This window comes from Talpa europaea (genome assembly GCF_964194135.1).
Source record: "Talpa europaea genome assembly, chromosome: 5".
NCBI lineage: Eukaryota > Metazoa > Chordata > Mammalia > Eulipotyphla > Talpidae > Talpa > Talpa europaea.
This window is the reverse complement of record NC_140071.1, coordinates 66,316,358-66,329,610: the sequence shown is the minus strand read 5'-3', so window position 1 is coordinate 66,329,610 and position 13,253 is coordinate 66,316,358.

Sequence of the window (13,253 nt, the reverse complement as noted above, 5' to 3'; positions counted from 1 at the left end):
CCTAGTACATATTTATGTACTCAAATCATGTTAATTTCTTTCTTTGAATCATACAATGAATACTTTTTGAAACCTAATAATTGCCAGTCGGAAAGAAAACTCATTAGTAGGCATGATGACTGGGTGATGTGAAAATATGATCAGAACTTTTAGAGAGACCCATTTTTTTTTTTTTTTGCCAGGTCCAACCACCCAGCTCAGGGGATGTCTCAGAAAATCAGTTGGAACACAGTGGTGGCTCTAAGGGAAGTCTTGCCTGGTAACCTGTCATTTACAGCTCCAGTTTCCCTCTGCCAAGCACCTAGTGGGCACTGCACTAGTGACTAGGGTGTTCAGCTTCACTTTGTCAGTAATGTTTTTTGACAACTGTTGAATCCCAGGAAATTCTGTCAGTATCACCCAAATTATGTAGGATCACAGACATATCTGTAAATGACATTTCAAAGCACCTAATCACATCAACGGGATGGAGTTGGAAACAGTGCTGGATGATGTTGGCTTTATGTCCTGATAATATTTTTGCCCTAATGTTTTAATTTCATCAATGTTGGTGAGTTATAATTTCAACTCACTATTTTGACTAAATCATATGATCATATTTTCTTTAGTTACATAATAACTTGGTCAAAATATAACCTATTAAAATTGCTCTGTGACTATAGATAATTCAAAATTAAAAAAACTAAAACTGGCATATATTTCTAGTAGCAATAGAGTTGGCTTGTCAAGAATATCCATTGAATGAATATTATATATGTTCAATAAAAGAAGAAACAAGTTTCTGTTCTCTGGGAGCTTGTAACATGATACAGGCATGGGGAGAATCTCATAAACCTGGTAAATTTTTCAATGATAATGAGTGGCAAAATGACAAGAAAAAGACAGTGTGAACCTGTAATGGTTGCATGGAAAGTGTAAATTTTGAGTAAGGTTTTAAACAGGTAAGTTTTGGCAGAAAGATTTTTTTTTTTTTGGTAACATGGCAACGAGAATGTCCTAAACAACCTTTGTTTTTAAGTTTATACCATTTCTCTATCCCTAGGCAAAATCAAAATTTAAATACTTATATGTTGAGTACTCCCAAATTTGCATATACAGCTTGGCTATCCCATTGCCTAATGTATTTACTGGACAGGAATATTCGTAAACACAAACTCTTCCTGTTCCTTCTTTCTACAGCCTGTCTCAAGAAGGGGCATTACCATTCACCTAGCTACTTCAGGAAGAAATTTGTGATTCATTCTTGATACACCTATACCCTCACTTTTACTTCCAACAGGAGGTGAAACCTATTAACTTTACAGTAGAAATAATCCTATCAGCCCTTCTCCATTGTCACAGCACCTATAAGAACCTCCAAATTTGCCTTTCTATAATGATACTGATCCTTTCCAGTTTACTTTTTACCTTTCACTTAGAGTGATCTACAAATGCTGATCTGATCATATTAGTCTTCAGCATAAACTCCTGACTGCCTTTCCATTGTGACTTGGTTAATTTCTAAACTTCTTTCTGTGAACTTTCAAGGTGGCACCCCACAATGCAGCCTCACCCACCTCTTCACTCTCATCTAGTTCCATGCTACTTCTCACTTTCTCTATATCAATTATGTGGTACTCCTTCCAGTGACACTAATGGACTACTACTTTTCTCATATCTAATCTTTTGCAAATGTTTTCTTTTACTAGGGAAAGCAAGCAGGGGGCCTCCCCTGGTAGTGCAGGCGGTTGAGCGCCGCACTGTGAAGCTGTGCTGTGAAGCTGTCCTCAGCTTCCACAGCCCCTGTTCGATCCAGGCTGGCTGGCAAGGGTCCCACATGGTGCAGCAGACCTCTCCTGTCTTGCCCACTGCTCCCCTCAGCAGTGTATTTCATCAGTCTGCCTGTTCTGTTCCCCGCTCTGTCTCTGGTGAATCCTCTCACCCTCCCCTGCATCTGTCCTGTACCCTGGTTCTTGTATAAATAAATAAATAAATCTTAAAAAAAAAAGAAAAAAGAAAAACAAGCAGGGCTATTCATTCATTCAGAAGTAAGTAAGTACTTCTGGTCTTACGGACTATGATAAATGTCATGAAAGGTAAGTTCAGGGTACAAACAGGGAACCTAATGAGAGTGGAAGCTGGAGGAAATTGACACAGTGGTCATAGGCTGTGAGACAGAAAGAACATGTCAAGTTAGGTGACATGAAAGGAAGAAAAGGATAGTGAACAGGAGGACAAGTAGCCTGAGTTGAGACTGAAGTAGTAGATGCCAGAGAATCACACTGAAGTTTTTAGATATGAAAAAATAGCAGTTATTCCTATGTAGTATATAGAAAGATTAAGACACACAGAAATAGAGATATTTGTTTGTAAGCATCAAGTATAAATGTTAGTGGTATGGTTTCCCTGTGGGAACAAAGAGGTGGAAATGGGAACACACATATCCCAAATTACGAATAGTGGATGGATAATGCTATTGCTGGATCTTCGGTGTAGATGAAAGTGGAGGGACTGAAGAGGATTCCACAATTATATCTATCCTGGGTGTCCAGATGGGTAAGGGTATCCCTTGATCATAGTAGTCAAGTTGGAATGGGTCAAAGGTTTGAGCAAGAAGATACTGGGCTCAGTTTTGTCGTAATTAGTTTTAGCTCTTGGTGGATAACTAAAAATAGTTATTTTGTTAACATGTAAAATATGTCATTAAGAAGAAGATGAGAAGTCAGTATCTAAGATATTGATCTGAGAGCCATCTGTGCTCAGGGAGGAGTAGTTATGTTGCCCTGAAGTAATCAAGACAGTGTGGCAATATAGGATTTATTAAACCAGGTCAGCTGGGTTCCTGGATTTTCATTAATACTACTTAGCTGCATCAGTCTTGGACAGAGAACTATGGACAGTGGTGCTTGCAAGGGAAAGAGGAAGCCTGAGGAAGGGGAAGTTAAAGACAATGAGAAACATATACAAGCCTAGTGTCCATTGCCAGTGTCAGCTTTGGGTAACACAGGGCTATCTTTTAATGAGAAAATCAAGTTCACATGAATATTTAGGAAAGCCTTGAATGGTTAAAGGAAGAATGACAGTATCAGAATAGCTTGGGGATCGTGGGAAAGTCATTTATCCTTATTGTATTTTATCACCCTCAACTTTAAATTACAGGAAATCCTATTAGGTTGGCTATAAGCTTTAAGGGAACCAGTGTCTGAGAGAGTGACCAGTGGCCTGTCTGCCCCCATTTCATCTCTCCAAATTCTAGCAGGTGATTTCCACTCCTGTTGCCCACAGCTGTTGGAAGGTTTTACACTATTTTGCAAGGTCTCTTCACTTAAGAAAAAATCAGAAGCCATCTGCTTGGCAACCCCATAGATCTATTTCCATAAAAGAGGTTATTGGCACAGTATTTTTTGAATTCATAAGGATTTCTTCCATGCAGCAATGAGCATCAGTGTCCTTGATAACTCTTTCATCTCTAGGTTATACAGAATAAGACTGTACCTGTAAACTCATTGTAATTTGCAGAACTGTACATATCTTTGAAAAATAATTTGTAATTCTCATGGCTAGCTCTCAAAGTATTTTTTTAAATGACTCTGAGCTGAGCAAGGACAAGCCAACCATGTAAAGCTTTAAAGAGATACCTGTAAGACACAGATATCATACATCTGTTTTGATAGTCACTGAAGAAAAGATCTAATTCTGCTAATCACAAATCTACTTCACAAGGACTGATGCTTGGATTTTTTTGTGTTCCTCATATATTCTATGAAAATGTGTTACTTTTGGAATTTTGCGTTCATTGACTTAAGAAAAAGTAAGCAAAAAAGAGATTTTACATCTTTTTTTAAAGATTACCATGGGTTCCAAAAGCACTTACAAGCATAGTAACAATGCAAACAGAGATAATGTTATAAGAATTGCTAAGAATGGATGCTCACTTATTTCTGACAACAGCCAAAAGATGCCAAATAATAATCCCCAAATGGCCTTGCCAGAACAAATTTATTTTTATTCTGGGGAGCATTTAGCATTTCTACATTTGGATGCGGCAAATATATTTTATTTTTTTGAACTTGAGATCAGGGCAAAGCATATGCTAATGACAAAACCCACATCCTTGAATGAGCAGAACATATGTAGCATTTAAATAGGCACTGCTGGAGGATTTGTTGTTACATAGGGTGAGAGTTTTAGGGGATCTCTGCTGTGGCAGGACGAAGGGCTGGACCTGACCTTGTGAGGCAGAACTAGGGCAAGAGATGGGGTGAAAGAAGGTCTTACTCCTCACCTTCCTAGAGATAATTACTGTCAATTGGTACAAGGCAAAATTGTTGCCATTTACCCACTTCTTCAGACTAGCCTCAGGCTGCAGATTTTGGTTTATACACACTCTCTCTGTGTTGGTCCCCTTTAGTTTTTCACTGTGTTCTACTACACAGTAATTTTGTAAGGATGGTCAGTATTACCAATAATTAATTGTAATTTTAAAACAAATAGGTTTCCCCCCTTAACTATTGTATTTTTTCTCAGCAATAAATTGTAACAGTTTGATCTAAAAATTATGAAAAGATAAGTATCCCCTCATTCTCAAAATGGTAACTTTAGACTTACTAATATTAGCAGAAATAGCCATAACAACAAAAATCAATTTAAAAAAATGAAAGGGCCATCCACATGTAAACATCTTTGTTATTAATTTGTAGGTTTTAGTCAATTAAAAGTCATTTTTTCCTAAAGAACCAGCTGTATATTTCCATTGTCTTCTTTTGAAATCTGTTTTCTTGTTGCTAGCTAAATAATTCATTAAAATGAAGCATTATTTAAAGCATATAGTGTTCACATAATTTGCTTTAAGGGTGTTAACCTAATTTTTAAAAATTTTATATTTAGTTTTAATATCTCAGTGGTATTATGCTTTGTTAAAATTGCATTTCTGTAAAAACAACTCATCTGTAACAGTTTAAACATGAACATTTTACCCATATACTATATTAGCTAAGTAAAAAATGAATTTCCTTTTTACTGTTTTTCTTTTCAATACATCTTGTGAAATCATAAGAGAATTCTACAATTTATATAGGGAAATTTGGCTGCCATTTGCTTGGACTATGACATATGACTATAATTTGTAACTTTCCTTCTAACACTTGGTTATTTGTTATCTGAATATCTGACTTTCAGAAATATGAATTAGTGTATGAACAATGGAAAAAGAAAAAAGGTATTCAATAATTCTCAGGGGCGTTGTGTGTTACCGTCCTTAGAAATATGGACTGGGAAACACATTAGGTACAGAATTTGTATTCTGCTCACCTCAGTGATTTACATAACTCTGTGTGATTTGCATCTTCATTTGATTTTTGCATCTTTTTATTTGTATATTATTCATTCCGTTTTGTGCAGGGATTGTGGATGTCTTTGACTGTTTCCAACTGTCTTTGAAACTTTTCAAAATGATAACTGTATTCTATGGGCTCATTTGAAAGAAAAATATATTAAAGGCATATAGGTCTTATAAAGTAGGGCATTTATTCTTTTAACAAATATTTATCAAGCAACTGCTCTGTCTCAGTTACCATCCTGGGTACTGGGTATACAGATTTTAAAAATGGCAGCTATGGTACTACCTCAGAGAGCAAATGGTTTAGTGGTGTTTACAAAGAACAGGCAATTACAAATATGATCTAGTAAAAGATAGGTGGCAGTATTGAGGCATTTAAGAGTGGTACCTTCACCCAGATTGGTAGGTAAAGGAGGAAGCGACTCTACTGGTAATTGAAGAATGAACAAGAATTAGCTAGAGAAAAGGAGTTTAGGGTTTGGATGGGATAATGGACAGGAGGATAATGTTTTAGGGAATAGTTTTATTATACAAAATACTTGGGGATATTAAAATTAGTTCATTCTGGTAAGAGAGGTGGAGCACTAGAAACATAGTTTTGAGATTTGGGAAGTGATCTTCAACAGAAATTGCAATTATTGATTGTATATGAACCAGGGAATGGTAAAAATGAAGGATGACACTCTAATTTATTATTTGAACATTGCATAGTTGAGGAAGAGTACATTAATTGGGCAAAAAGAGCTTAGACATGAAGAATTTTAGCAACATTTAAGAGACCTAAAATAACTCTGGAGCATATAGGTGGACAAGAGTTATATAAATTCATGTTTAGGAAAGAGATCTGAGCTGGACTTATACTGTGGGATACCTTAAGATAGAGAAGTATTTGAAGCCCTGGGAATGGACTTGATAAAGAGGTTTCAGGGTCAGTATAATTCATTGAAATATAAGCCTAGAGAATAATGTGTAAAAGAGTTGTTTCAGATACCCCCTTCCTCCCAAACAATTTAAGCTCATGCACATGATGGACTATGTCTTATGAAGTTAAATTAAATTGCCATTAAAGAGCTTGTAAGATCCATGGAGTTCCTCTCATGGCTCTTGCTTAAAGGTCTGCATGAAGCAAATATTTAATATAATATATGTAACAATATAGTCTTAGCTTGATTTATGTTTCAGAAGGAATGCACCCTCAAAGATGAACTACTACCATGATTTGCTGTCAAAGGATCCTATTGGATCCTATCAGTATCTTCCTTCTGAGGGAAAGTACATTGTCCACAATAGGCTGTGGGAGCCACCCTGGGGAGCATGAGTGTCCTGCTTATAGACCTATCTGAGTTGACCAGGGTGGTCCTATTCCTAACCAATTCCTAGGCTGGCCAGTGTCCTAGGAGATGGTTTGGCATGAAAAAATGCCCAGATAGGCAAAATGGTGATTAGTTGGGTCAGATGTTCTAGCTCAGGAATTTGAACTAGGGCAACTGGGGAGGGAGTCATTAGTTGGTTTTGGGAGGGAATCTACACCAAAAAGAACCACAAGAAGAGGCCTTGTGGCAGCAAGGAGAGATGAGTAAACTAATGGTATAAGTAAAGAGAATTTATGAGCAAGCAGAAATTGAAACAGAAATGACAGAGAGTAGAGGGTAAGGTGGCTAATTGATACCAGTAGGAGGAACAGATGCAGCCAGAAAGGAGCTGAGTCACAAACATAAAAGTGAGAGATCAGAACAAATTTCTGAAACTAGTGGGCCAATAAGTTTAGTGAGTACTGGAGCCATGTTGGATTTTCTTATTCCCAAATATCTATCTCTAAGGGTGTCTCATGGTACTCTCATTTCTTTTATCCTTGAATATCCTTACAATCAGCTCTAATTAAGATAATCAGAGAAAGTCTTCCTTTATTGGAAACAAATTACCTTAACTATTAGAACCCTTCAACCCCAAAATGGCTGCTGGACTGACATGATGCACAGCATGATGAGATACATCATTAGAAATGTATCCCTTTGGGCTGAGACATTGGGAGCCCAATTTTTTACTAAAATGTAAAAACTATTACTGAGAGTATAAAATAGTCCCCTTTAAACATAAAGAGCAATTATTGAACTAGTATTATGTATTCAATTTATTGTGTGTGTGTGTGTGTGTGTGTGTGTGTGTGAATGCCTGCATGCCCACTGAAGTGAGGATGGGGATGAGGGAGATAGAGGTAGGAAACTCTGAGGAACAGTGAGTATGCATAAGACAAAGTCCTTTCCTTTAGAAGTTGCAATTCAGCTGGGGGAATATTAAGGATGAGTAAGGACTTTAAAGGTAATACAGATTAGGGATTATAAACTCAGATATCTTCAGGGAGAGGGCCATAGACTGTTGAATGAAGTGGAATGCTGCGGCAGAACACACTTACCATGTAGGGCAGAACACACTTACCATGTAGGGGGCTATTCACACAATGGTTTCTGGGCAGAAGGCCTACCCAGTGCTTATACATCAAATTTTTCAAGAGAGGCTCAATTTATATGCAAATACCCTAACATTTCAGTGTTGGCATGTACTCCATGTTTAAGCAAAGCCAAACAAAAATCTTTGAGGGCAAATAATAAAATATACAGGATACCTTTGGACCATGGGTCAGCAGTTTATGATCCCTGTTCTAGAGCATTGGGTTTCAAAATATTTAAAGATTCAGAACTTTCCTACAAAAGAAATTTCGTGCTGAAATCTAGCATAGATAAAGATGGTTGGAGAAGGATTGGGCGAGAGAACAGAGTTTACTACCCTCATCTTCCACTTTTACCTCAATCAATCACAAGGAAACTTGAATAAATCTTAAAAAAAAAAACATTAAAATAGTTCAACACCTTAGTTTTACAGATGAAGGAGAAGTGGGGTCCAAAAGCTGCTGGTTCAAGCTGTTAATATTTATAGAATAATGCTGGTGATGTCTGTCCTTCCACTATGGATTGTGAGCTGCTGATTAGGAGGTAATTAAGAGTTCTAGCTGTAGGGCCTCCCCTGTGGCGCAGCGGTTGAGCGCTGGGTTGCTAAGCTGCCCGCAGTCTCTGCAGCGCCTGTTCGATCTGCAGCCACCAGGCGAGGTCCCACATGGCGCGCAGACCTCTCCTGCCTCGCCCGGGGCTCCCCTCAGCAGTGTATTTCGTCAGTCTGCCTGCTCTGCTCCCTGCTCTGGCTCTGGTGAATCCTCTCACCCTCCCAAGCTTCTGACTGTACCCAGTGCTTGTATAAATAAATAAATAAATCATAAAAAAAAAAAAAAGAGTTCTAGGTATAGAGACACACTGCCTGGATTTGAACCTACTTCTTAAGAGCACATGTAAGAAAGTGGCATTTGGTCTCTCTACTTAAAGTTCTATATCTGTCAGATGGGAATGATAAATTATGCTAGTGACTTCATTAGGGCTTTAAGAAGATTAAATGAAATAACTTATGTAGAGCAGCATGTGGTGTTCTCCCTGGCACATAATAAGTTTTCAATGAATGCTAGCCACATTGACTGAACAGTGTCTGCTAGTCTTTAACATCATGGCAATATTCAGTTCATGCAACAATTAGCAGTTAGCTACGAAATCGGTACAAGGGAGGTACATTTTGATTAGGGCATCTTGAATCTAGGGCATGGGGATCTTGTGGAAAGGGCAGAAATGGAGGTGCCATTAGCAAAACCTTATTCTTGAAAACTTTACAGGTTACTGGCAGAGTTCTGAGCTTAACACAAATACACAACCCATTATCATGATCTAAGGTACTGTGAGGATAACTGGTTCAGATTTAATAAGCCAATCAAAGAGCTTAAGTATTTGGGAATTCTTAAGAATTAGTTGATAAAAATGTCAAGAAAGAGTCAAAACTAGCAGCTGACCATAGATCTGAGGCATACAACAAAAGAGGGGGTGGAAGGTGGGCACAAAACAAGGAAGGGATGAACACAAAGGAATGTGGTGATGGTGCATGTATGACATAGTGATGGGAGAACTATGGGGACTACAATGATGTCGTAAAAAAAAAAGAATTAGTTGATAAAAAGAACATGTGGATTTAGCCTAATTTGTGGGTCCATCTTCCTTCTCCATTTACAAAGTCACACATGGAACATTATACCTATTATCAAACCCTTGAGGAAGGGTTTGATAAACAACTGTAATTGTTTACTTGTCCAGTTTAGAAGTCTTTATGAGTAGATATGGTCTCAGCTGCGCTTTCCTTGGGATAATCTCTAGCACCGGCATTCAACAAATAACTACTAAATGTGTAGCTATGTCCAATTTAGGGTGCTTAGGAATGACTTCATTCCTAGAACAGAAGACTTTGTCAGCCCCAAGGTGGTTTGGGTGGTAATTCCGGAGCATGGGCAGCCCCATCCTGCACTAGCCCTCCTCTGCAGCACATGATTCTTTTCAAGGCAGGCCCTTCAGGAACATCTGGTCAAAGGAGATAGTGGAGCCTCTTGGCAAAGGGAAACTTAACAAACAACCATAAAAGGATTTTCTAAATATGTCCACAATCCAATATAACCCTTGGTAATTTGATTTGTAGGAAATGGAGAGCAGAACATTACATACTGAGTGCTTATCTATAATTCATAATAATTACTGTAATGGGGAATCTATCGTATAGATAGATGTAGGAACACAAATTATACCCCCAGAAGAATGAGTTTTTGGCTGCAATAGCCCTACTTGTCCTGCTAATCTACCTAACCTTTAGTGCTTGAGCTTTTTCATCACTGAGCTGCCCAGTAGATTTAAAGCTTTTCCAGGGCACCTGTTGAAAGCTCAAGAGTTTCTCTTTTTGATGAGATTACTCACAGACCCATTTACAGGAGGACTCAACTACTTTCCTAGCCTAGTTGTTCTCTAGTATTTCAGACTTTGGGCAATCACAGCATAACATTTGATAATTCAACTACTTTCCTAGCCTAGTTGTTCTCTAGTATTTCAGACTTTGGGCAATCACAGCATAACATTTGATAATTTATATATAAATATATTTGTTATATTAACGATCTAGTAGTATGGCAGGGACATTTTCTCTTCAGTGGAAATGATAGGGCCTCTCCCGTTGCTTGTGCATGGACAGCTCACATTCAGTTGGGCTGACTGATATGCCTTTAGGAGAAGTGAGGCCTTGCAAGGCCTGTAAAAAATAATGGAGATAAGTGGCCTTTGTTTTGAATTTAGACTTTGGAATGGCAAATTCTATGCTATGTAAGTTCATAAATCTTTGTTGAATTGATACATATATATATATACATGTTTACATGTGGATATACATAATATATCTTTCTGAGAGTAAGGTAATGGGTAAAAGTTGCTACATCTTCCACCAAAAAATTATTGCAGCATTTTTATTCTTTGATTTTAAGCATTATTTTCATAACTCATATCTCTTTTTCTCAAATACTCCTCTTGATGCTCACGTTCTACCCCAAGAGAGATTTTTGTGGTTGTTACTTCAAACACTGATCACAGTTTCTTTTAGTTGTTCTTTTTACAGTTTATAATTGTCCATCATCATTTACTTTAGGTCTGTCTGGGAGACATTCAACATCTAGCCACTGCTTTATTTTTAGTGCAGTGTGCCTACTCCTCAGCTGTTGGGAATGCTGGTCCTGGCTGCGAATCTTGTTTGCTTTAAGTTGCAATGCTTTCAGTCCCATGTGTTTTAGTTTTTGGAAGCAGCTGTATTGGTAAAGCTTCTGGCTGAATTACTGGACAAAGCCTGCATTATAAAAATCCTCAACTTGTTTGCCCTTCACTTCAAAAAGACTGTGGGCTGCTGGCTTGTCATACTCATATTACCCACATGCCTGCCTAAGTTTTCACCAGCAGGCATGAATCTCTTGGTCTACACTTTTTTTTTTTAATTGGTTAGCCCATAGCTATTTGGTTTTGATACTGATCTGTTAAAGACCAACCATAATGGGGCTGGCACAAGACAGCTGGCAATCTATGGTCCTCCCATTAACAAGGATTGGGTTTTGGAGAGAGGATTTTACTTTTTCCCCTGGTCAGCATCTTAAAACTAGAGCTGAAACTGGCATAAAAAATTTCTGCTTGTTTTTGGAAAGCTGAGTGCTCTATCCTTGAACTCAGAAGGTGTGTGGGGTGAGGGCGTGTGCATGTGTCAGCATCACGGAGCCCAGGGCAGGATATGGTAGGAAACACAAACATCCGATGGCTCATTAACAGTCATATATGCCTGGACATCAAGAGGAGGAGGAAGTTTCAGTTGGTTGGTGGCCCAGGAAAGCACTGCAATTCCATTAAAGCTATGTAGTCGTTCAATTGCTTAAATTGCCACCACATCACTGCTTTCATTGCCCCTAACCCAATCCTTGTGTTTCTCCAAATTTCAAAATGCTTACTGGGCCTTTACTACCACTTCTGATTTTTATCATCACCACAACCCAACTGTCTTTCATCTTTCCATGTGATTTTTCCTCTGTCTTAAAGAACTTCTGGATTGTTGAAGAGATTAGTGGACGGAAGCTGAATTGATCTGTAGTTGGTTCTTAGTACTTTTATTTGATATTATGGATTCCATCCTGTAGTATGCAAGATAAATGATAGACGACTAGAGAATTAGCTTCCTGTAAGACTTTATAGATTCTGGCTCTGACATGGGACATCAAGGCAGATTTAAATAATATAGAACTTCAGTTTTAGTTTTGGGGAGTGTTCTCTGCATCAAAACCTTAGTTTAAATAGTAGTGAATCTTGTGCTTGACTTAAAATCAGAAATTGTTATCTGAGTACTGCCAAGAGTAGAGGTGCAAATTCAGATTGTGGATCTGATTTGATCTACAGATAGATTTTGTAGGAGCTTAACATTTATTTTCCGCCAAATGACTATCTTTTTTTTCTGTTAGTTGACTTAGTTATCATCATTTAACAACTGAGAGAATTCTCATTCCCAGCTCTTTGGAAAACTGTGGTTCTAAAAACACTGAACTTATATTCGTTCCTGCAAATTAATTGGATGGAGCTTAATAATCACTGACCCTTTTAGATGGACAAGTTCAGTATAGGCTCCATGAATTACTGTGACTCCCCAGCCACTAAGGCCAGTGCTAATTGTCACTCATCCTATTTGCTGTTTTGCTATTTTAGAGGTAATTTTAGGGACCTTTAACATTATGCCCATGTCACCTTGCACTCTTCTCCCATTGGACTTTATCTGCTAGGCTCCTTAAAATACTTGCAGCAGCAGTGTCTTCCTTCATGCATGAGGCACAGGAAGGGCAGGCCAGAGTTTGACAGTGCCTCTTATCAAGACACTCAGGCAATAGGGTTTCTTTTTTTTTTTGTCTCTTTTTTTTTTATTATTATTTTTTAATTTATTTATACAAGCACTGGGTACAGTCAGAAGCGCGGGAGGGTGAGAGGATTCACCAGAGCCAGAGCGGGGAACAGAACAAGCAGACTGACGAAATACACTGCTGAGGAGAGCAGCGGGCGGCAGGAGAGGTCTGCGCGCCATGTGGGACCCTCCTCCGGTGGCTGGGGAGCAGCTGGGGATCGAACCGGAGCTGCAGAGGCTGCAGGCAGCTTCGCAACCCAGCGCTCAACCGCTGCGCCACCGGGGAGGCCCATGGGTTTCTTGATTTAGTTTGTGTGCTTTGCTTTTTGTAAAATTCTGAAGTTGGAATACTTGAAGAATCAGGATATTGTCTTAGGCAGATGTAAAAGAGAGATTTTGTTATCTCTATTAGATATAAGTGATTCAGGCTGGCAGCAAAGCATGAGGGTGGGGAGGGAGTCTGATGGGTCACAGGACTGTGGAAAGCATAAGTATAATGAACTGTGAATCCTTTGAAGAAAAAAACCAAGCCCTTCATAGCCTTCTTTATGCTGGAGATTACAAAGGAAAACCCAGGCTTGAACCCAATCTCCTTTAAGACTGTATCAAA